This window comes from Oncorhynchus tshawytscha, linkage group LG16, assembly GCF_018296145.1.
Source record: "Oncorhynchus tshawytscha isolate Ot180627B linkage group LG16, Otsh_v2.0, whole genome shotgun sequence".
Lineage (NCBI taxonomy): Eukaryota > Metazoa > Chordata > Actinopteri > Salmoniformes > Salmonidae > Oncorhynchus > Oncorhynchus tshawytscha.
The window spans coordinates 59,116,068-59,142,732 of record NC_056444.1 but is presented as its reverse complement, the minus strand read 5'-3'; the positions used below and the strand labels follow the sequence as shown (position 1 = coordinate 59,142,732).

The 26,665-nt window shown below is 47.2% G+C and overlaps 1 protein-coding gene across 6 annotated transcripts in view; it reads right to left on the bottom strand.

The window, feature by feature from the left end:
• Window positions 1-26,665, bottom strand: part of LOC112232642 (extracellular sulfatase Sulf-2) — a 203,512-nt gene that overhangs the window by 51,251 nt on the left and 125,596 nt on the right. For 2 of the 6 annotated variants that reach the window (XM_042299428.1, XM_024399820.2), the window contains exon 1: window positions 876-1,168. The exons of 1 other annotated variant lie outside the window; for it this stretch is intronic. The gene's annotated coding sequence lies outside the window, so the exon portion shown is untranslated. Of the gene's footprint in view, window positions 1-875; window positions 1,169-26,665 lie in introns of those variants that run through there. 3 more of the 6 variants (XM_024399823.2, XM_024399825.2, XM_024399824.2) reach the window with 2 other exon arrangements.

Below are 26,665 nucleotides of genomic sequence, written 5' to 3'. Positions count from 1 at the left end.
ACAGAGACAGAGACAGAGACAGAGACAAGAGGAGGGGGGAGAGGGGTAAGGGTCGACAGGCATCCCCTCCCAGTAGCACATCTCTTCGCTGGGGCAGAAAGGACGGACTGACTGCTACAATGTCCCCCCCACCCCCCAAAACACAGCCTCACTCTCACCCCCTCAGCCAGCTACACCGTGGGCTCCAGCAGTCCTCCAGCAGATTTCACGCCAGGGCAGCTTTTGTCCCAAACACAGAGCCGAGGCAGCCCTGGGGCACAGAGAGTCTGTACAGCCCACTCCATGACACAGAACCACAGAATTACATCTTACAGTGTATACCAGAAACTACACAACCTCTGAGGAGAGTCTGACAACTTGTGACAGTGCACTGCTATTGCAAGCCTTCAATTCATGGCTCTAGACTTATACTCCACATATATAGACCACCACAAGTCTCATGGGAGTTCCAACTCCCTACAGACAGTCACAACCACACAGCGCTGTATATCTCAACGCCACTAGTCTCCACCGAGAATCACAGTGGCCAGACATGCTTTATACCCACCCAACTTCAGATGGAGCAAGACTGGGAGCCGGAACTACAAACAGAGATGCAACAGGGAGCTTTTACTTCAAGCCTTAAAATCATCACTGCTCTGTGGTAGATAGGAACAGATCCTAGATCCAAGTTCCTCTGACTACACAGGACAGTGAGTAGAAGCTACAAAGCGGGCAAAAGCAGATTAAAACTTTAATCTCTGATGGAAACCTATAAATAGCCTGAATGTATGGTAGACTACAGAGGATCATCACTCCATCCCTACAGACAGTGCTCTCATTACCACGAACCCCAGCCAGTCCCACTCCAGCTCCCTCTCCCATCGCAGCCCTACCTCATTGCTGTGATGCCCAGGGCTCGGACTGCACAGCACCGCCTGGGATCCGACGACAAACAAAAATCCTCCACTCACAACTAAGGTTGCATGGCAGTGTAATCCCTGATGGCAGCGCTACTGAACCTTGTCTCTCTCTCTCTGTGACCCTGGCTTTATTTCTCTCCCTCTCTCTCTCTCTCTGCTGCTCTCTCTTCCGGCCCGTCTCACTATCGGAGCTCCTTTCTGCTCTTGCGTTCGCTCTCTTGCTCTGCTGAGCTCTCCCTCCCTCACTGTGCGCGCGCTCTCTCTCTCTCGCTGCACTAGCTTTCCCCCCACTCTCTCCCTGTGCACTCTCTCCCTGTGCACTCTCTCTCTCTCTCACTCACTCTCTCTGCGCTGCCTCCCCTATTCCCCCTCCCTCTCCTGCACAGCTGCACTCTCTCCCCTTTAATTCCTCCTCCAGTCTTCCCAGGCAGCCCATATCGCAGGATTGATGTGCTCTAACCTCGGGGTCTACTGTTTTCAATTTAGCGCCCACGCCTCTCCCTGTGCTGTCCTCTCTCCAGGGGGCTCTGGGCTGGGGATACGGCTAGGGATACTGTTTCCACAAAGGGTTAACAGCTACAGAGAGAAAGAGAGAGAGAGAGAGAGAGAGAGAGAGAGAGAGAGAGCCTAACAGCACTAACACACCAGAGAAACAGAGCGCCGACCCCATCTGGGCACTACAGAGAGAGAGACAGAGAGACAGAGAGAGAGAGAGAGAGAGAGAGAGAGAGCCTAACAGCACTAACACACCAGAGAAACAGAGCGCCGACCCCATCTGGGCACTACAGAGAGAGAGACAGAGAGACAGACAGAGAGAGAGAGAGAGAGAGAGAGAGCCTAACAGCACTAACACACCAGAGAAACAGAGCGCCGACCCCATCTGGGCACTACAGAGAGAGAGACAGAGAGACAGAGAGAGAGAGAGAGAGCCTAACAGCACTAACACACCAGAGAAACAGAGCGCCGACCCCATCTGGGCACTACAGAGAGAGAGAGACAGAGAGACAGAGAGAGAGAGAGAGAGAGAGAGAGAGAGAGAGAGAGCCTAACAGCACTAACACACCAGAGAAACAGAGCGCCGACCCCATCTGGGCACTACAGAGACGACGGGCTACAGCATGAATTCAGAACCATGGACTCATACAAGGATCTCTTCGTTTATATTTCACCCTCTCTCTCTCTCCGTCTCTTTCTTTCTAAGAAGCCACGTTCTCTCCTGTATTGTGTGTTATTACTGAGCACACAGGGCATGTACGATGTATGGGTTTGAGGTCAAATCAAACATTTATTTCATTCTCCGATGGGATCGAACACCGCTACAACTTTTATAGCCATCATTCTTTGTGCTTTTGTGTTGAGGCTGACATTACAAAGGATTCCGTTAGATCGGCCATGATTCATTTTGGGACCACTTTTATGGATTCACTGACATTACAGGGATGAACAGGATATCTAGAGTAATCAAACATAAGTATTCACCATTTAAAGAAAGTATTTAATAGTGGGGCTACTTTTCTTGTCTATATCTCTTCATTATCATTGTAAATGTTTCAGCCCCATAATAATAACAATAATACATTTTATATATATATATATATATAGATGGGAATACTATGATGTACTGTAGAAGAAGGGGGCAGTTTGGTAGATTGAGCAGGAGAGGACAGTGTCTACTGTAACTAAATGAACAGTGGAAATTAGTTCCTCTGGTACAGGTAGTGACAGAGCGATCCAATAACAAGTAATTTAACACCAATCACCCGTACAGATAAAGACAAAGCAGGCAATTAACAAGGCCAGTGAAAAGGCATTCCAAAACAAAAACAGGAGGCGAAGAAGCGAGCTTATACAAGCAACAGTACAATCTACCACAACATGAGGGATGGAATCACTGAGCTGGCAAATTCCCATCTGAGAGTTTAAAAAAGAGCCTGTCCTTGTTTTTGTCACAACGATCCAAAGGGAGAGAAAACAAAAGGAAACGTGTCAAATTGACCGTCCTATCTTTTTAATTAACTTTGTCCATTTGCTCTCCTTATCGCAGTACATTAACAACTGCCACCCAGAAAGTGTAGCAGTAAGTAAAGTGAGTGTGTGTGCGCGTTTATGAGTGTGTGTGAGAGAGAGAGAGAGAGAGAGAGAGAGAGAGAGAGAGAGAGATGGCGAGAGAGAGCGGTCCCCTTCGAGTACTCAGAAAACCCACACAATGATAAGGGGAGTGGTGAGAGAGAGAGAGAGAGAGACAGAGAGAGAATGAGAGAGAGAGGGAGAACAAGAGAGAGGGTGATGGGGTTAGTCTGCAGATTCCAGGAGTCCTGGCTGGACCAGTCAATAGGAAGACAATGGGTCTGGACATCCATGCCAACAGATTAACATGTAAATTGCAAATTATTTTGATTGTGTAGCTGAGGCTGGGCTGTGGCTGTGATTAATGCAGGGGTAATTGAGTGCTTAAATGATGGATGGGGGCTCCGGTGTGACTCAGGCTCTGGGGCCCCTCGCTGTCGAGTGGGGATTTAATGAACCCATGGTGGGCCAATGGGCGGCCCGAGCTCCGGAGCCCATTTGTTTGATTGATAAAGTGGCATTTTTTCTTTCCAAAAAATAATCTTCCCCAGAATGGCACAAGTCAATTCCCAGGCATGGAGTTTCTCTCCCCCCTGAGGTGGTTATGTGTTACTGCTACCGATGGGACAGAGACACCGGTCCAGCGGCGATGTCTCACTCCTGTGTATTTCAACTTGCTAGAGATGACTACTAACATATACGCATGTCAGAGACGTGCTGATAAAGACACAGGAGAGCCCTAATCTTGCCCAGGACATGGATGCTTTATCACACTAGTCTAATGGTCCTCACCACGGTGTGTATTAAATCCCATGACAGAGGACATAGATAGGACTACCTAGTCATCCAGTGTGTATTTGTGACCCTATATCACCAGGATTTTCTATTGCCCCTTCTCTCTGCCCCTCACCCATCCTCCTACCACACTGCTTACGCAGTATACAACACCACAGTGGTGCAGATCCTGCCAAAACATGCTCACTACAGCAAAGCTCTGTCACTCATGCTAATGAGCACTGAATAAGGCAACCTCCTGGGGAATATACTGTATTACAGGGTTTGATACACTGTTAGCCTGGTATGACTGTGTACTAGTAGTAGTCTTGGTCCTGGTTGGATAGCTCAGCATATTTGCTCTTTTCTATCATTGCTTCTGGTTTTATTGGTTGCCGAGGAGGAGGAGCAGGAGCAGGAGCAGGAAGAGGAGGAGTAAAGTGGGCAGAGCATTTGAAGAGGTTTTTGATTTATATTGAACCTTTAGTTAACTAGGAAAGTCAGTTAAGAACAAATTCTTATTTTACAATGACGGCCGACCCCGCCGACCCCGCCAACCCCGCCGAACCCTCCCCTAACCCGGGCAACGCTATGCCAATTTGGCACCGCCCTATGAGACTCCTGTTCACGGCCGGTTGTGATACAGCCCGGGATCGAACCAGGGTCTGTAGTGACGCCTCTAGCACTGAGACGCGGTGCCTTAGAGCCCAGGAGGAGGAGCAGGAGGAAGAGGGGGAGGAAACTAGGAAAGCATAAACTACGTAGGTGAGTAGTAGAAAGACAACAGGAAGGGTATATAAAAGGGTTTGAGTAGTTCTCTCGGTCCCTGAGTGTGACAGGCATGCTGAATCCAGACAGACAGGCGATAGTAATGACAGTTAATCTCCTTCATTAGTGTCAGTGTGTCTGTCACAGTGTAATTGCATGGCTGGTAATTACATCTCGTGTAGAGAGATTACATGCTCCTCGGTCATAGTGTATAAATCTCTGCATGGCATCTGTATCAGTTGATGAGCTGTCCAGTGCTGGGTTGTGTTGACGTAATTGATGGTGTAGTGAAGGGCGGTAAAGCCAAACTCTAACTAATTGTCCTTTAACAACCTCTGAACAGGATTATTCATCAGTATATATTAGCATCTAATTAGAAGAGAAGATAAGGCATTTCTATTGTCAATGGGGACTAGTTTGTTAGCGATAAACATCTTTCCGCCATGTTAATGTTTCTTTGTTAGCTAATTGTTCGGTTTCAATCCCTCCACTGTGCTTCTGGACAAGAGATAAGGCAGTTTTCAGACCCAGAATGCAAATAAAAACAACTTGAGCAGAGTTGGTTGAGCTCATAGGTCAAAGTCTCTGTGACCCCTGTCCAACACTGCATTTTTAACTCTAAAGAATTCATTACCAGTTCATCTGCATCTTTGGGTGTATTCGAGGTGCCCTCTATAATGTGTGGGAGCTAGTTTGCCTCGCCCAGGGCTCCTTGCCTCGCCTCAGTGTGAACACACAAGCGAGGATATAGTGCGAGGGCCTGTCAAGGATTAAGCACTAAGCTTGATCCCTGTGGTAATGATTTGTAATGGCAGATATTGAGCAATAAGCCTGCACAGCTACAGCAGTTACAGACAGGCAGCATTTCTCCACCATGTCGTCTCTGCTAGCTGACAAATGTGACTGTAGCTATCGCTCTGCGCCAAATCAGCTTACGAAGGCCACAATGTCACCCTTATTATGGATTCAGGAAATCTCTGAATACCACAAAATGATTTATCCACAAGAAAGAAAAACACAAGTCAGCTCTCTAATAACAAGTCTGCAAGTGTGCATAGCGCTGCCATAATAGCCTTATCTTAATAGCTCATCAACGTTTTGTCCGAGATTACTCGCATTCTGTACTATCCCCTCCTTCTCCTTCACTGTTTCTTTCAACAATAGATAAAACACTTCTTCTGGGGGAGTGAATAGGTGACCCATGCCTGGATCATGAATTGCTGGCCACCTGCCAGCGCACACAATTCATTTGCTCATTAATGAAACGTGTGTAATTGTCAGAATGATTACTTGAACAACATCACCTTTGGCACACGAGGTTCAATCAAAGCGGTGGGAAAGATATATTATTCTGCCAGTCTTCCAACACGTCATTCCTGAGAATCAAACATAACAAACAAACAGAACTCAAACTGTTTCTCAACTTAATGAGTCTTTTCATCCAGGAGAAATGGTTATTTCCCTCTTTTGTTTGGAGCAGGAATATGTTGTATAAATAAATAAAAAAGAGGCCTTGCTGCTCTTCGTTCTAAGGCATAGTTCTGTAGCAGCAGTTGCCAAATACCACTGCTTGGCCTTCCGTGCCCCTCCAAGTTCTGAGAAAGACAGTGGGTGGATGAGTAATTCTTTTTCTTTGCTTGTGAATCTGAGCAGATTCCTGGAAATAGCATCAACCATCAACTGCAGTAGGTAACTTCAAGGACAGTAGGCAGCAGCTGTGTTCCTTTGATATGGTGATATATAGCATGTGTACAGTTTTACTGAACCTCGTCCTCCTCAATCCTCCTCCTGCCATTCCAGTGTAAAGAGAGCGCAACGCCATCTCTGGCTCAGAGCCTCTACACCTGTCTGCTGTCCCAGCCTCAACGCTGCGTGAAAATCATCAGGCTGCTTCACAAACTGAATTGAACGGAAAGTTTCGCCGAGAGAGTTTTGTTAATTAGGTAAATAGAGTCTCAAACACACAAAGGAGAGCAGAGGAGAGCACTCTTACATAACCCTGTCGAAAGATACACTACCGGTCAAAGGTTGACACACCTACTCATTCCTAGGTTTTTCTTTATTTGTACTATTTTCTACATTGTGGTGGCAGGGTAGCCTAGTGGTTAGAGCGTTGGACTAGTAACTGAAAGGTTGCAAGTTCAAATCCCTGAGCTGACAAGGTACAAATCTGTCGTTCTACCCCTGAACAGGCAGTTAACCCACTGTTCCTAGGCCGTCATTGAAAATAAGAATTAGTTCTTAACTGACTTGCCTAGTAAAATAAATTTAAAAAATTGTAGAATATTAGTGAAGACATCAACACTATTAAACAACACATATGGAATCATGTACTAACCAGAAAAATTGTTAAACAAATCTAAATTGATTTTAGATTCTTCAAAATAGCCACCCTTTGCCTTGATGACAGCTTTGCACACTCTTGGCATTCTCTTAACCAGCTTCACCTGGAATGGTTTTCCAACAGTCTTGAAGAAGTTCCTACGTATGCTGAGCACTTGTTGGCTGCTTTTACTTCACTCTGCAGTCCAACTCATCCCAAACCATCTCAATTGGGTTGAGGTCGGGTGATTGTGGTGGCCAGGTCATCTGATGCAGCACTCCATCACTCTCCTTCTTGGTCAAATAGCCCTTACACAGCCTGGAGGTGTGTTGGGTCATTGTCCTGTTGAAAAACAAATGATAGTCCCACTGAGCGCAAACCGGATGGGATGGCGTATTGCTGCAGAATACTGTGGTAGCCATGCTGGTTAAGTGTGCCTTGAATTCTAAATAAATCACTGATAGTTTCACCAGCAAAACACCCCCACACCATCACACCTCCTCTTCCATGCTTCACCGTGGGAACCACACATACAGAGATAATCCATTCACCTATTCTGCATCTCACAAAGACACGGCGGTTGGAACCAAAAATCTCAAATTTGGACTCATCAGACCAAAGGTCAGATTTCCACCAGTCTAATGTCCATTGCTCGTGTCTCATGAGAGCCAGTTTCATCATAGCGCTTGATGCTTTTTTGCGACTGCACTTGAAGAAACTTTAAAAGTTCTTGAAATTTTCCAGATTGACTGACCTTCATGTCTTAAAGTAATGATGGACTGGCGTTACTCTTTGCTTATTTGAGCTGTTCTTGCCATAACATGGACTTTGTCTTTTACCAAATAGGGCTATCTTCTGTATACCACCCCTACCTTGTCACAACACAACTGATTGGCTCAAGCGTATTAAGAAGAAAAGAAATTCCACAACGCACACCTGCATTCCAGGTGACTACCTCATGAAGCTGGTTGAGAGAATGCCAAGGGTGTGCAAAGCTGTCATCAAGGCAAATGGTGACCACTTTGAAGAATATCAAATATAAAATAGATTTAGATTTGTTGAACCCTTTTTTGGTTACTACATGATTCCATATGATTCCACATTATTTCATAGTTTTGATGTCTTCACTATTATTCTGCAATGTTGAAAATAGTATAAATAAAGAAAAACCCTGGAATGAGTAGGTGTGTCCAAACTTTTGACTGGTACTGCATATTAAGCCTCTTTACTCTAGAGGTAAATGTTTCTGAAGTTGAAGCTCATCGCATGTAAGAATATTAAAATAAAAGTAATCTCTGGTGAGCAGGAGGATTCAGAAACGCACACCCACCCACCCAGCCAGCCAGACATTCATGTGCTAATATTTGTATTTGGGCCCTATGGGAGGCCACTTTGTTTTCATATTACTCTTCTGCCTCTCTCCAACCCTCAGCAGTACAGTCTCATCTCAACATAGAGAATATTAATGGGATGGACTACAGAGGAGGAAGAGAGAAAGCAAGAGAGGGAAAGAGAGAGAGAGAGAAAGCGAGAGAGAGAGAGAGAGAGAGAGAGAGAGAGAGAGGGGGATGGAAAGAGAAAGGTAGAGAGAGACAGCAAAGGGAGAATACAGATTTTCGTGTACTGGGGAGTTGAATGTACTCACTGCGTTTAGCATTTAAAAAATGCCTATTATGCAAGAGAAAGAGATTGGGATGGAGTGAAAGGGAGGGGGGGAGGGGGGGCTGCTGCCTTTCTGACAAACCTCCAGTAGATCTAAGGGATGTCCAGATTCCTTGGGGGAGTGGTGTGTGAAAAATAGACGAGACGCAAATGTAATCAGGCGACGGACACCAAGCTAATGTGACTGACGCGAACATGCCTGGCCATTCATCTGTTTCCCTGCCACCGCTGATTTCTTGCAGCAATATCGTTTTATTATTTATATATTTTCCAAATGTCTGAAACCATTAGCTGTGCCTGGGGTTCTTCTGGGTAGACGTTGCTTCCACTTTGGCTTTCTGCATACAGTACCAGTGGGAATATGTAAACTCGCTTGGGCTCCTTTCAAATTACCAACAAAAAAAGGCATTCAAATTCAAATCGAGTCATGACAAGCCGCTTTGCTTAACAATTCTGTTTTTTAGGGTTGCTGGTAGGAGAGGAGGGGATCTGGGGGATAAATAATGAAAAAATAGTGAGGGTGAGAGTGAGGGCTGGACGTGCCACCTGCTCGTGTGCAGTGTGCCGGGTCATCCATTCAGCTTCCCTCTTGCAGCATGGCCTCAACCCCCCTCTACGACCATGCAGTTTGTGCTCATGTAAACATACATCAAATCATCTACATCCTGTTAACAGACATGTCAGATGTAGATCATCTCAGTGCCCCGAGGGAAAACAGTCCTGGTGATTATCATATCTATTCAAATGCTGCTCAGATCTACCAACCCTTGTTATTGAAAGGCTGACTTTGTCATGGCAACTATTATGTTCATTACGGGATAGATGCACATTCTCTAGGATGGATACAACACAAACTGAGCCAGATACAGTCGTTCATAACCAGCGCTTCAGGGGACCTATTGTACTGTGGTGTGTGTGTGTGCGTGTATACCAGGCATGTGTGTGTGATGTGTGTGTGTGTGCGTGTAAACCAGGCATGTGTGTGTGATGTGTGCCCAACGCAAGATATGTATGCTGCCCATCCACATTATTTCCAATGAAATCAACTGTGAGTTGATGTGTTCCCATTCTATCCATGTGCAGAATAGCATCATTCCTGAGTGGTTAGAAACACGGTGCAGTAGAGGGATGGAGGATGGATAGTCAGAGGTCAAGTTCTGCCAACGTTATTTTCTGCAGTCCAATCCAACCATATCCTATGTCCCATACCCAGATCTCTAGATCTTTCACCCAGCTGGCTGTGCTCAGTGAGAAATAGTTGGAAAGAGAGCCATTCCCAGTGGGTGACACCCTCCACTGACACTGTCCACCAGCTCATCTAGTCCCTGGCTCTCTCTACATCTCTGTTTCTCAGTCCCGTTCTCTCACTAGGGAACACTGGACCTCTCACACAGATCCCATTAGTGCTAAAAGTTGGACCAAGAGACTCCCCAGGGAGGCGCACGTGCACACACACACACACACACACACACACACACACACACACACACACACACACACACACACACACACACACACACACACACACACACACTTCAGTGCAAGCCAGAACAATGTCATATGCTATGGTCAAGCCTCAAACAGGCAGATATAACCTGGGCACTGATTGAGCCCTTACTACACTTGATAGGAAAGAAATGACTCATTGTCTATTTCTAGCTGTCTACCCCTCACTGTGTTTCTCCACCACTGGTTCCAGGCATGGCTCTCTGATCATGTGGTGAGTCAGTTTCCTGTAAAGCTTCCAGAGATGGACCAGTCATCCCAGATGAGTATCACTCATAACAACACCACATCCCTACGGTTACGTGGCGTAAAGGACTAAAGAAGGAGAGTTACTGTCTGTACTCACTTATCTCTGCTTGATCACACCCAATCCATCTCTCTCTCTCTGAAGAGCCACTCCATAGGATAGGACAGCCTCATGCTACTTCTGTACAGGAGATGTCATGACATAGGCTAATGTGGGGGCTACAACCAGGTGCTCTGGGGGTTACAACCAGGTGCTCTGGGGCTACAACCAGGATCTCTGGGGGCTACAACCAGGATCTCTGGGGGCTACAACCTGGAGCTCTGGGGCTACAACCACCTGGGTCTCTCTCTGGGGGTTACAGCCAGGTGCTCTGGTGGCTACAACCTGGAGCTCTGGGGCTACAACCAGGATCTCTGGGGGTTACAACCAGGTGCTCTGGGGGCTACAACCTGGATCTCTGGGGGTTACAGCCAGGTGCTCTGGGGCTACAACCAGGATCTCTGGGGGTTACAGCCAGGTGCTCTGGGGGCTACAACCTGGAGCTCTGGGGCTACAACCAGGATCTCTGGGGGTTACAACCAGGTGCTCTGGGGGCTACAACCTGGATCTCTGGGGGCTACAACCAGGATCTCTGGGGGTTTCAACAAGGATCTCCTTGGGTTACAACCAGGAGCTCTCTCTTTCTGTCTGTCTGTTTGAGTACTCCAAACTCAATTCTCCCACTCAGCAGGTAATCCCGAAATGAAATGGAAACTCCAATTCACACCGTGCAATCACCAGGCAAGGAATCACACACACACACACACACACACACACACACACACACACACACACACACACACACACACACACACACACACACACACACACACACACACACACACACACACACACACACACACATACACACAGGACTGCTGCAGTAACAATCAAGGGATACAAATGTATCAGACAGATTGGATTTCCTGTTCCCACACGGTCAAGAGATGAGAAGGGAGAAGCCTGTCAGCTCGTGTTAAACACGACTAGCTGAATCTCAGTTTTTGGCACAGAGTAGACAGCCTTACTGGATTTCCCATAGGCTAAAGCTACCGCCACATCTGTTGGCTGGGCTTGAAAACAGCTGTTACTTTCTTCAGCACAAACTTATGTAAGTGATTTGCTGCTCTGAAGAGGGAACTTGCCGTCTGTGGGAATCTCATATGGGTTAGTGCTTTAGAACACAGCTAGGCTACTGTCTGTTTCTCTGTCAGAATGGCTTGAATATACCAATATATGTCTCCCTCCTCTTCCTCCCACCTGGTTAGGTTTCTGTAGTGAGATGTGAAGGTTGAGGGGCTGGTTGATCGGTCATTTGTCCCGCTGAGAGTGGTTACTGGGTGGGGCTTCACAGCTGGTTCCCACACACACGTGGAGCATGAGTGAAATTATGTGTGTGTGTGCGTACGTGCGTGTGTGTGTGTGTGTGTGTGTACGTGTGTGTGCTTCTCATCTGACAGAGCTCATCTTCTCAGTGAACCTACATTATTCTGGCCTGCCACTACCTTATTCTCTCTATGGGCAACAGGCGTTACACTAATCCACTTCTCCTCATACGATGCTGCCCCCTGTGCCAAGCCTGTGCCAAGCCTGTGCCAATCCTGGGCCAAGCCTGTGCCAAGCCTGGGCCAAGCCTGGGCCAGCTGCACAGTGTCTCACTACCCCCCACTGTGTTTTGTACTGTCCCTCTCTCTCTCTCTGCTGACACAGCAGACTACAGTGTTTTGATTTTTTTCTAAGCCTGGTGTTTCATAAACAGTGCAGACTATGAGTCGGGGCTTGTTCTTATATGTTTGTCCCTGGCAGTTTGAAAAGAAGTGTTTCGCAAATAGAAACAGCTGTGACACATTTGACAGTTTCTAAATAAATGACTTTGTAATTTTCCTCTGAGCCACAGAATGTGACAGATTCTCTGTGCCTGGAGTCACTAAGAGACTTCCACTCAGTCAGCCTCACAATGCATCTCTAAACAATAAGAAAAACGTTCACTTTAACAGCATCTCTCTGTTTGACTCCATCATTCAAGCTATGTTACATCTGAGCTCAGATGACACCTGGACAACCTGACTGGCTCAATTTGAACTTCTTTCTGAGTGAATCTCCAGGCTGCATGATGTAACATCCTGCCCCACAACATCACCACCATCATGTCACCCTCCTGCATGTCCCCCCCCCCCAGCAGCATCCCTGATCTGTTTGGTGTTCAGTAGTAACCGACGTGACGTCCCATCCTGTAATGCTTGCTGATGTTAAGTAAGGCTGACATAGAGCTGGAGGTCATGGAGGGGGTGACGAGTCTACGAGACGATAAACACAAGGAAGGGACCGGGGACTGTAAATAAACACACTCAGGGAAGGGACTGGGGACTGTAAATAAACACAGGGAAGGGACTATGGACTGTAAATAAGCACAGGGAAGGGACTGGGGACTGTGAATAAACACACTCAGGGAAGGGACTGGGGACTGTAAATAAACACACTCATGGAAGGGACTGGGGACTGTGAATAAACACACTCAGGGAAGGAACTGTGGACAGTGAATTAACACACTCAGGGAAGGGACTGGGGACTGTGAATAAACACATTCAGGGAAGGGACTGGGGACTGTGAATTAACACACTCAGGGAAGGGACTGGGGACTGTAAATAAACACAGGGAAGGGACTGGGGACTGTGAATAAACACACTCAGGGAAGGAACTGTGGACAGTGAATTAACACAATCAGGGAAGGGACTGGGGACTGTGAATAAACACATTCAGGGAAGGGACTGGGGACTGTGAATTAACACACTCAGGGAAGGGACTGTGGACTGGAATTAAAGACACATTCAGGAAAGGGACTGGGGACTGTAAATAAACACACTCAGGGAAGGGACTGGGGACTGTAAATAAACACAGGGAAGGGACTAGGGGCTGTAAATAAACACATTCAGGGAAGGGACTAGGGACTGTAAATAAACACATTCAGGGAAGGGACTGGGGACTGTAAATAAACACACTGAGGGAAGGGACTGGGGACTATGAATAAACACATTCAGGGAAGGGACTGGGGACTGTTAATTAACACACTCAGGGAAGGGACTGGGGACTGTAAATAAACACAGGGAAGGGACTGGGGACTGTGAATAAACACACTCAGGGCAGGAACTGGGGACTGTGAATTAACACACTCAGGGAAGGGACTGGGGACTGTGAATAAACACAATCAGGGAAGGGACTGGGGACTGTGAATAAACACATTCAGGGAAGGGACTAGGGACTGTAAATAAACACACTCAGGGAAGGGACTGGGGACTGTAAATAAACACACTCAGGGAAGAGACTGGGGACTGTGAATAAACACATTCAGGGAAGGGACTAGAGACTGTAAATGAACACAATCAGGGAAGGGACTGGGGACTGTGAATAAACACAGGGAAGGGACTAGGGACTGTAAATAAACACAGGGAAGGGACTGGGGACTGTGAATAAACACAATCAGGGAAGGGACTGGGGACTGTGAATAAACACATTCAGGGAAGGGACTGGGGACTGAAATAAACACACTCAGGGAAGGGACTGGGGACTGTGAATAAACACATTCATGGAAGGGACTGGGGACTGTGAATTAACACACTCAGGGAAGGGACTGGGGACTGAAATAAACACACTCAGGGAAGGGACTGGGGACTGTGAATAAACACATTCATGGAAGGGACTGGGGATAAACACACTCAGGGAAGGGACTGGGGACTGAAATAAACACACTCAGGGAAGGGACTGGCGACTGTGAATAAACACATTCAGGGAAGGGACTGGGGATTGTGAATTAACACACTCAGGGAAGGAACTGGGGACTGTGAATTAACACACTCAGGGAAGGGACTGTGGACTGTGAATAAACACATTCAGGAAAAGGACTGGGGACTGTAAATAAACACACTCAAGGAAGGGACTGGGGACTGTAAATAAACACAGGGAAGGGAAGGGACTGGGGACTGTAAATAAACACACTCGGGGAAGGGACTGGGGACTGTGAATAAACACATTCAGGGACGGGACTAGGGACTGTGAATTAACACACTCAGGGAAGGTTACTGGGGACTGTGAATAAACACATCCAGGGAAGGGACTGGGGACTGTAAATAACCACAGGGAAGGGACTAGGGACTGTAAATTAACACACTCAGGGAAGGGACTAGGGACTGTAAATAAACACATTCAGGGAAGGTACTGGGGACTGTAAATAAACACACTCAGGGAAGGGACTGGGGACTGTGAATAAACACATTCAGGGAAGGGACTGGGGACTGTGAATTAACACACTCAGGGAAGGGACTGGGGACTGTAAACAAACACAGGGAAGGGACTGGGGACTGTGAATAAACACACTCAGGAAGGAACTGGGGACTGTGAATTAACACACTCAGGGAAGGGACTGGGGACTGTGAATAAACACAATCAGGGAAGGGACTGGGGACTGTGAATAAACACATTCAGGGAAGGGACTAGGGACTGTAAATAAACACACTCAGGGAAGGTACTGGGGACTGTAAATAAACACACTCAGGGAAGGGACTGGGGACTGTGAATAAACACATTCAGGGAAGGGACTAGGGACTGTAAATAAACACACTCAGGGAAGGGACTGGGGACTGTGAATAAACACAGGGAAGGGACTAGGGACTGTAAATAAACACAGGGAAGGGACTGGGGACTGTGAATAAACACATTCAGGGAAGGGACTGGGGACTGTGAATAAACACATTCAGGGAAGGGACTGGGGACTGTAAATAAACACATCCAGGGAAGGGACTGGGGACTGTGAATAAACACAGGGAAGGGACTAGGGACTGTAAATAAACACACTCAGGGAAGGGACTGGGGACTGTAAATAAACACAGGGAAGGGACTGGGGACTGTGAATAAACACACTAAGGGAAGGAAGTGGGGACTGTGAATTAACAAACTCGGGGAAGGGACTAGGGACTGTGAATAAACACAATCAGGGAAGGGACTGGGGACTGTGAATAAACACATTCAGGGAAGGGACTAGGGACTGTAAATAAACACACTCATGGAAGGGACTGGGGACTGTAAATAAACACACTCATGGAAGGGACTGTGGACTGTGAATAAACACAATCAGGGAAGGGACTGGGGACTGTGAATAAACACATTCGGGGAAGGGACTAGGGACTGTAAATAAACACACTCAGGGAAGGGACTGGGGACTGTGAATAAACCCAGGGAAGGGACTAGGTGTCACGCCCTGGTCTTAGTATTTTGTGTTTATATATTTATTTGGTCAGGCCAGGGTGTGACATGGGGTTATTTTGTGTTGTGTTGTGGTATTGGGGGTTTTAGTAGGTATTGGGATTGTGGCTGAGTAGGGGTGTCTAGCATAGTCTATGGCTGCCTGAGGTTCTCAATCAGAGTCAGGTGATTCTCGTTGTCCCTGATTGGGAACCATATTTAGGTAGCCTGGTTTTCACTGTGTGTTTGTGGGTGATTGTTCCTGTCTTTGTGTTTGCACCAGATAGGGCTGTTTCGGTTTTCATTATTTCATTTTGTTAGTTTTGTAGTTTCTGTATGTGTAGGTTTTCCTTCATTAAAATATCATGAATCATCATCACGCTGCATTTTGGTCCGATCCTTGTTCTACCTCTTCATCAGAGGAGGAGATAGAAGAACGCCGTTACACTAGGGACTGTAAATAAACACAGGGAAGGGACTGGGGACTGTGAATAAACACAATCAGGGAAGGGACTGGGGACAGTGAATTAACACATTCAGGGAAGGGACTGGGGACTGTGAATTAACACACTCAGGGAAGGGACTGGGGACTGTAAATAAACACAGGGAAGGGACTGGGGACTGTAAATAAACACAGGGAAGGGACTGGGGACTGTGAATTAACACACTCGGGAAGGGACTGGGGACTGTGAATTAACACACTCGGGGAAGGGACTGGGGACTGTGAATAAACACAATCAGGGAAGGGACTGGGGACTGTGAATAAACACATTCAGGGAAGGGACTAGGGACTGTAAATAAACACACTGAGGGAAGGGACTGGGGACTGTAAATAAACACCCTCAGGGAAGGGACTGGGGACTGTGAATAAACACAATCAGGGAAGGGACTGGGGACTGTGAATAAACACATTCAGGGAAGGGACTAGGGACTGTAAATAAACACACTCAGGGAAGGGACTGGGGACTGTGAATAAACACAGGGAAGGGACTAGGGACTGTAAATAAACACAGGGAAGGGACTGGGGACTGTGAATAAACATAATCAGGGAAGGGACTGGTGACTGTGAATAAACACATTCAGGGAAGGGACTGGGGACTGTAAATAAACACACTCAGGGAGGGACTGGGGACTGTGAATAAACCCATTCAGGGAAGGGACTGGGGACTGTGAATAAACACACTCAGGGAAGGGACTGGGGACTGTGAATAAACACAGGGAAGGGACTAGGGACTGTAAATAAACACAGGGAAGGGACTAGGGACTGTTAATAAACACAGGGAAGGGACTGGGGACTGTGAATAAACACATTCAGGGAAGGGACTAGAGACTGTAAATAAACACACTCAGGGAAGGGACTGGGGACTGTAAATAAACACAGGGATGGGACTAGGGACTGTAAATAAACACACTCAGGGAAGGGACTAGGGACTGTAAATAAACACATTCAGGAAATGGACTGGGGACTGTAAATAAACACATTCAGGGTTGGGACTGGGGACTGTGAATAAACACATTCAGGGAAGGGACTGGGGACTGTGAATTAACACACTCAGGGAAGGGACTGGGGACTGTAAACAAACACACTCAGGGAAGGGACTGGGGACTGTGAATAAACACACTCAGGGAAGGGACTGGAGACTGTGAATAAACACATTCAGGGAAGGGACTGGGGACTGTGAATAAACACAATCAGGGTAGGGACTGGGGACTGTGAATAAACACATTCAGGGAAGGGACTAGGGACTGTAAATAAACACACTCGGGGAAGGGACTGGGGACTGTAAATAAACACATTCAGGGAAGGGACTGGGGACTGTGAATAAACACATTCAGGGAACGGACTGGGGACTGTAAATAAACACAGGGAAGGGACTGGGGACTGTAAATAAACACATTCAGGGAAGGGACTGGGGACTGTGAATAACACACTCAGGGAAGGGACTGGGGACTGTAAAGGGAAGGGACTGGGGACTGTGAATAAACACACTCAGGGAAGGAACTGGGGATTGTGAATTAACACACTCAGGGAAGGGACTGGGGACTGTGAATAAACACATTCAGGGAAGGGACTAGGGACTGTAAATAAACACACTCATGGAAGTGACTGGGGACTGTAAATAAACACACTCATGGAAGGGACTGTGGACTGTGAATAAACACAATCAGGGAAGGGACTGGGGACTGTGAATAAACACATTCGGGGAAGGGACTAGGGACTGTAAATAAACACACTCAGGGAAGGGACTGGGGACTGTGAATAAACCCAGGGAAGGGACTAGGTGTCACGCCCTGGTCTTAGTATTTTGTGTTTATATATTTATTTGGTCAGGCCAGGGTGTGACATGGGGTTATTTTGTGTTGTGTTGTGGTATTGGGGGTTTTAGTAGGTATTGGGATTGTGGCTGAGTAGGGGTGTCTAGCATAGTCTATGGCTGCCTGAGGTTCTCAATCAGAGTCAGGTGATTCTCGTTGTCCCTGATTGGGAACCATATTTAGGAAGCCTGGTTTTCACTGTGTGTTTGTGGGTGATTGTTCCTGTCTTTGTGTTTGCACCAGATAGGGCTGTTTCGGTTTTCATTATTTCATTTTGTTAGTTTTGTAGTTTCTGTATGTGTAGGTTTTCCTTCATTAAAATATATCATGAATCATCATCACGCTGCATTTTGGTCCGATCCTTGTTCTACCTCTTCATCAGAGGAGGAGATAGAAGAACGCCGTTACACTAGGGACTGTAAATAAACACAGGGAAGGGACTGGGGACTGTGAATAAACACAATCAGGGAAGGGACTGGGGACAGTGAATTAACACATTCAGGGAAGGGACTGGGGACTGTGAATTAAACACACTCAGGGAAGGGACTGGGGACTGTAAATAAACACAGGGAAGGGACTGGGGACTGTAAATAAACACAGGGAAGGGACTGGGGACTGTGAATTAACACACTCGGGGAAGGGACTGGGGACTGTGAATTAACACACTCGGGGAAGGGACTGGGGACTGTGAATAAACACAATCAGGGAAGGGACTGGGGACTGTGAATAAACACATTCAGGGAAGGGACTAGGGACTGTAAATAAACACACTGAGGGAAGGGACTGGGGACTGTAAATAAACACCCTCAGGGAAGGGACTGGGGACTGTGAATAAACACAATCAGGGAAGGGACTGGGGACTGTGAATAAACACATTCAGGGAAGGGACTAGGGACTGTAAATAAACACACTCAGGGAAGGGACTGGGGACTGTGAATAAACACAGGGAAGGGACTAGGGACTGTAAATAAACACAGGGAAGGGACTGGGGACTGTGAATAAACACAATCAGGGAAGGGACTGGTGACTGTGAATAAACACATTCAGGGAAGGGACTGGGGACTGTAAATAAACACACTCAGGGGAGGGACTGGGGACTGTGAATAAACCCATTCAGGGAAGGGACTGGGGACTGTGAATAAACACACTCAGGGAAGGGACTGGGGACTGTGAATAAAACATTCAGGGAAGGGACTAGGGACTGTAAATAAACACAGGGAAGGGACTAGGGACTGTGAAAAAAACACAGGGAAGGGACTGGGGACTGTGAATAAACACATTCAGGGAAGGGACTAGAGACTGTAAATAAACACACTCAGGGAAGGGACTGGGGACTGGAAGGGATGGGACTGGGGACTGTAAATAAACACACTCAGGGAAGGGACTAGGGGTAAATAAACACATTCAGGAAATGGACTGGGGACTGTAAATAAACACATTCAGGGAAGGGACTGGGGACTGTGAATAAACACATTCAGGGAAGGGACTGGGGACTGTGAATTAACACACTCAGGGAAGGGACTAGGGACTGTAAACAAACACACTCAGGGAAGGGACTGGGGACTGTGAATAAACACACTCAGGAAGGGACTGGAGACTGTGAATAAACACATTCAGGGAAGGGACTGGGGACTGTGAATAAACACAATCAGGGTAGGGACTGGGGACTGTGAATAAACACATTCAGGGAAGGGACTAGGGACTGTAAATAAACACACTCAGGGAAGGGACTGGGGACTGTAAATAAACACATTCAGGGAAGGGACTGGGGACTGTGAATAAACACATTCAGGGAAGGGACTGGGGACTGTAAATAAACACAGGGAAGGGACTGGGGACTGTAAATAAACACATTCAGGGAAGGGACTGGGGACTGTGAATTAACACACTCAGGGAAGGGACTGGGGACTGTAAATAAACACAGGGAAGGGACTGGGGACTGTGAATAAACACACTCAGGGAAGGAACTGGGGACTGTGAATTAACACACTCAGGGAAGGGACTGGGGACTGTGAATAAACACATTCAGGGAAGGGACTGGGGACTGTGAATTAACACACTCAGGGAAGGGACTGGGGACTGTAAATAAACACACTCAGGGAAGAGACTGGGGACTGTAAATAAACACACTCAGGGAATGGACTGGGCACTGTGAATAAACACAATCAGGGAAGGGACTGGGGACTGTGAATACACACATTCAGGGAAGGGACTGGGCACTGTAAATAAACACACTCAGAGAAGGGACTGGGGACTGTGAATAAACACATTCAGGGAAGGGACTTGGGACTGTGAATTAACACACTCAGGGAAAGGACTGGGGACTGTAAATAAACACAGGGAATGGACTGGGGACTGTGAATAAACACATTCAGGGAAGGGACTGGGGACTGTGAATAAACACATTCAGGGAAGGGACTGGGGACTGTGAATAAACACACTCAGGGAAGGGACTGGGGACTGTGAATAAACACACTCAGGGAAGGGACTGGGGACTGTGAATAAACACACTCAGGGAAGGGACTGGGGACTGTGAATAAACACATTCATGGAAGGGACTGGAGACTGTGAATAAACACATTCAGGGAAGGGACTGGGGACTGTGAATAAACACACTCAGGGAAGGGACTGGGGACTGTGAATAAACACAGGGAAGGGACTAGGGACTGTAAATAAACACAGGAAGGGACTAGGGACTGTAATAAACACATTCAGGGAAGGGACTGGGGACTGTAAACAAACACACTCGGGGAAGGGACTGGGGACTGTGAATAAACACACTCAGGGAAGGGACTGGGACTGTGAATAAACACATTCAGGGAAGGGACTGGGGACTGTGAATAAACACAATCAGGAAGGGACTGGGGATTGTGAATAAACACATTCAGGGAAGGGACTAGGGACTGTAAATAAACACACTCAGGGAAGGGACTGGGGACTGTGAATAAACACATTCAGGGAAGGGACTGGGGACTGTAAATAAACACAGGGAAGGGAAGGGACTGGGGACTGTAAATAAACACACTCAGGGAAGGGACTGGAGACTGTGAATAAACACACTCAGGGAAGGAACTGGGGACTGTGAATTAACACACTCAGGGAAGGGACTGTGGACTGTGAATAAACACATTCAGGAAAAGGACTGGGGACTGTAAATAAACACACTCAAGGAAGGGACTGGGGACTGTAAATAAACACACTCAGGGAAGGGACTAGGGACTGTAAATAAACACATTCAGGGAAGGTTACTGGGGACTGTGAATAAACACATCGAGGGAAGGGACTGGGGACTGTAAATAACCACAGGGAAGGGACTAGGGACTGTAAATAAACACACTCAGGGAAGGGACTAGGGACTGTAAATAAACACATTCAGGGAAGGTACTGGGGACTGTAAATAAACACACTCAGGGAAGGGACTGGGGACTGTGAATAAACACATTCAGGGAAGGGACTGGGGACTGTGAATTAACACACTCAGGGAAGGGACTGGGGACTGTAAACAAACACAGGGAAGGGACTGGGGACTGTGAATAAACACACTCAGGGAAGGAACTGGGGACTGTGAATAAACACATCCAGGGAAGGGACTGGGGACTGTAAATAACCACAGGGAAGGGACTAGGGACTGTAAATAAACACACTCAGGGAAGGGACTAGGGACTGTAAATGAACACTTTCAGGGAAGGTACTGGGGACTGTAAATAAACACACTCAGGGAAGGGACTGGGGACTGTGAATAAACACATTCAGGGAAGGGACTGGGGACTGTGAATTAACACACTCAGGGAAGGGACTGGGGACTGTAAACAAACACAGGGAAGGGACTGGGGACTGTGAATAAACACACTCAGGGAAGGAACTGGGGACTGTGAATTAACACACTCAGGGAAGGGACTGGGGACTGTGAATAAACACAATCAGGGAAGGGACTGGGGACTGTGAATAAACACATTCAGGGAAGGGACTAGGGACTGTAAATAAACACACTCAGGGAAGGTACTGGGGACTGTAAATATAAACACACTCAGGGAAGGGACTGGGGACTGTGAATAAACACATTCAGGGAAGGGACTAGGGACTGTAAATAAACACACTCAGGGAAGGGACTGGGGACTGTGAATAAACACAGGGAAGGGACTAGGGACTGTAAATAAACACAGGGAAGGGACTGGGGACTGTGAATAAACACATTCAGGGAATTGACTGGGGACTGTGAATAAACACATTCAGGGAAGGGACTGGGGACTGTAAATAAACACACTCAGGGGAGGGACTGGGGACTGTGAATAAACACATTCAGGGAAGGGACTGGGGACTGTGAATTAACACACTCGGGGAAGGGACTGGGGACTGTAAATAAACACAGGGAAGGGACTGGGGACTGTGAATAAACACAATCAGGGAAGGGACTGGGGACTGTGAATAAACACATTCAGGGAAGGGACTAGGGACTGTAAATAAACACACTCATGGAAGGGACTGGGGACTGTAAATAAACACACTCATGGAAGGGACTGTGGACTGTGAATAAACACAATCAGGGAAGGGACTGGGGACTGTAAATAAACACACTCAGGGAAGGGACTGGGGACTGTGAATAAACCCAGGGAAGGGACTAGGTGTCACGCCCTGGTCTTAGTATTTTGTGTTTATATATTTATTTGGTCAGGCCAGGGTGTGACATGGGGTTATTTTGTGTTGTGTTGTGGTATTGGGGGTTTTAGTAGGTATTGGGATTGTGGCTGAGTAGGGGTGTCTAGCATAGTCTATGGCTGCCTGAGGTTCTCAATCAGAGTCAGGTGATTCTCGTTGTCCCTGATTGGGAACCATATTTAGGTAGCCTGGTTTTCACTGTGTGTTTGTGGGTGATTGTTCCTGTCTTTGTGTTTGCACCAGATAGGGCTGTTTCGGTTTTCATTATTTCATTTTGTTAGTTTTGTAGTTTCTGTATGTGTAGGTTTTCCTTCATTAAAATATATCATGAATCATCATCACGCTGCATTTTGGTCCGATCCTTGTTCTACCTCTTCATCAGAGGAGGAGATAGAAGAACGCCGTTACACTAGGGACTGTAAATAAACACAGGGAAGGGACTGGGGACTGTGAATAAACACAATCAGGGAAGGGACTGGGGACAGTGAATTAACACATTCAGGGAAGGGACTGGGGACTGTGAATTAACACACTCAGGGAAGGGACTGGGGACTGTAAATAAACACAGGGAAGGGACTGGGGACTGTAAATAAACACAGGGAAGGGACTGGGGACTGTGAATTAACACACTCGGGGAAGGGACTGGGGACTGTGAATTAACACACTTGGGGAAGGGACTGGGGACTGTGAATAAACACAATCAGGGAAGGGACTGGGGACTGTGAATAAACACATTCAGGGAAGGGACTAGGGACTGTAAATAAACACACTGAGGGAAGGGACTGGGGACTGTAAATAGACACCCTCAGGGAAGGGACTGGGGACTGTGAATAAACACAATCAGGGAAGGGACTGGGGACTGTGAATAAACACATTCAGGGAAGGGACTAGGGACTGTAAATAAACACACTCAGGGAAGGGACTGGGGACTGTGAATAAACACAGGGAAGGGACTAGGGACTGTAAATAAACACAGGGAAGGGACTGGGGACTGTGAATAAACACAATCAGGGAAGGGACTGGTGACTGTGAATAAACACATTCAGGGAAGGGACTGGGGACTGTAAATAAACACACTCAGGGGAGGGACTGGGGACTGTGAATAAACCCATTCAGGGAAGGGACTGGGGACTGTGAATAAACACACCCAGGGAAGGGACTGGGGACTGTGAATAAACACATTCAGGGAAGGGACTGGGGACTGTGAATAAACACACTCAGGGAAGGGACTGGGGACTGTGAATAAACACACTCAGGGAAGGGACTGGGGACTGTGAATAAACACAGGGAAGGGACTAGGGACTGTAAATAAACACAGGTAAGGGACTAGGGACTGTAGATAAACACATTCAGGGAAGGGACTGGGGACTGTAAACAAACACACTCAGGGAAGGGACTGGGGACTGTGAATAAACACACTCAGGGAAGGGACTGGAGACTGTGAATAAACACATTCAGGGAAGGGACTGGGGACTGTGAATAAACACAATCAGGGTAGGGACTGGGGACTGTGAATAAACACATTCAGGGAAGGGACTAGGGACTGTAAATAAACACACTCAGGGAAGGGACTGGGGACTGTGAATAAACACATTCAGGGAAGGGACTGGGGACTGTAAATAAACACAGGGAAGGGAAGGGACTGGGGACTGTAAATAAACACACTCAGGGAAGGGACTGTGGACTGTGAATAAACACATTCAGGAAAAGGACTGGGGACTGTAAATAAACACACTCAAGGAAGGGACTGGGGACTGTAAATAAACACAGGGAAGGGAAGGGACTGGGGACTGTAAATAAACACACTCAGGGAAGGGACTGGGGACTGTGAATAAACACATCCAGGGAAGGGACTGGGGACTGTAAATAACCACAGGGAAGGGACTAGGGACTGTAAATAAACACACTCAGGGAAGGGACTAGGGACTGTAAATAAACACATTCAGGGAAGGGACTGGGGACTGTAAATAAACACATTCAGGGAACTGACTGGGGACTGTGAATAAACACATTCAGGGAAGGGCCTGGGGACTGTGAATTAACACACTCAGGGAAAGGACTGGGGACTGTAAATAAACACAGGTAAGGGACTGGGGACTGTGAATAAACACACTCAGGGAAGGAACTGGGGACTGTGAATTAACACACTCAGGGAAGGGACTGGGGACTGTGAATAAACACATTCAGGGACGGGACTAGGGACTGTGAATTAACACACTCAGGGAAGGTTACTGGGGACTGTGAATAAACACATCCAGGGAAGGGACTGGGGACTGTAAATAAACACAGGGAAGGGACTAGGGACTGTAAATAAACACACTCAGGGAAGGGACTAGGGACTGTAAATAAACACAGGGAAGGGACTGGGGACTGTGAATAAACACACTAAGGGAAGGAACTGGGGACTGTGAATTAACAAACTCGGGGAAGGGACTAGGGACTGTGAATAAACACAATCAAGGATGGGACTGGGGACTGTGAATAAACACATTCAGGGAAGGGACTAGGGACTGTAAATAAACACACTCATGGAAGGGACTGGGGACTCTAAATAAACACATTCGGGGAAGGGACTAGGGACTGTAAATAAACACACTCAGGGAAGGGACTGGGGACTGTGAATAAACACAGGGAAGGGACTAGGGACTGTAAATAAACACAGGGAAGGGACTGGGGACTGTGAATAAACATAATCAGGGAAGGGACTGGTGACTGTGAATAAACACATTCAGGGAAGAGACTGGGGACTGTAAATAAACACACTCAGGGGAGGGACTGGGGACTGTGAATAAACACATTCAGGGAAGGGACTGGGGACTGTAAATAAACACAGGGAAGGGACTGGGGAATGTGAATAAACACACTCAGGGAAGGGACTGGGGACTGTAAATAAACACAGGAAGGGACTGGGGACTGTGAATAAACACATTCAGGGAAGGGACTGGGAACTGTGAATAAACACACTCAGGGAAGGGACTGGTGACTGTGAATAAACACATTCAGGGAAGGGACTGGGGGCTGTGAATAAACACACTCAGGGAAGGGACTGGGGACTGTGAATAAACACAGGGAAGGGACAACGGACTGTAAATAAACACAGGGAAGGGACTAGGGACTGTCAATAAACACAGGGAAGGGACTGGGGAATGTGAATAAACACACTCAGGGAAGGAACTGGGGACTGTGAATAAACACACTCAGGGAAGGGACTGGGGACTGTAAATAAACACACAGAAGGGACTGGGGACTGTGAATAAACACATTCAGGGAAGGGACTGGGAACTGTGAATAAACACACTCAGGGAAGGGACTGGGGACTGTGAATAAACACATTCAGGGAAGGGACTAGGGACTGAATAAACACACTCAGGGAAGGTACTGGGGACTGTGAATAAACACAGGGAAGGGACTGGGGACTGTAAATAAACACAGGGAAGGGACTAGGGACTGTGAATAAACACATTCAGGGAAGGGACTAGGGACTGTAAATAAACACACTCATGGAAGGGACTGGGGACTGTAAATAAACACACTCAGGGAAGGGACTGGGACTGTGAATAAACACAATCAGGGAAGGGACTGGGGACTGTGAATAAACACATTCAGGGAAGGGACTGGGGACTGTGAATAAACACACTCAGGGAAGGGACTGAGGACTGTAAATAAACACAGGGAATGGACTGGGGACTGTGAATAAACACAATCAGGGAAGGGACTGGGGACAGTGAATTAACACACTCAGGGAACGGACTGGGGACTGTGAATTAAAACACTCAGGGAAGGGACTGGGGACTGTAAATAAACACAGGGAAGGGACTGGGGAATGTGAATAAACACACTCAGGGAAGGAACTGGGGACTGTGAATTAACACACTCGGGGAAGGGACTGGGGACTGTGAATAAACACAATCAGGGAAGGGACTGGGGACTGTGAATAAACACATTCAGGGAAGGGACTAGGGACTGTAAATAAACACACTCAGGGAAGGGACTGGGGACTGTAAATAAACACCCTCAGGGAAGGGACTGGGGACTGTGAATAAACACAATCAGGGAAGGGACTGGGGACTGTGAATAAACACATTCAGGGAAGGGACTAGGGACTGTAAATAAACACACTCAGGGAAGGGACTGGGGACTGTGAATAAACACATTCAGGGAAGGGACTGG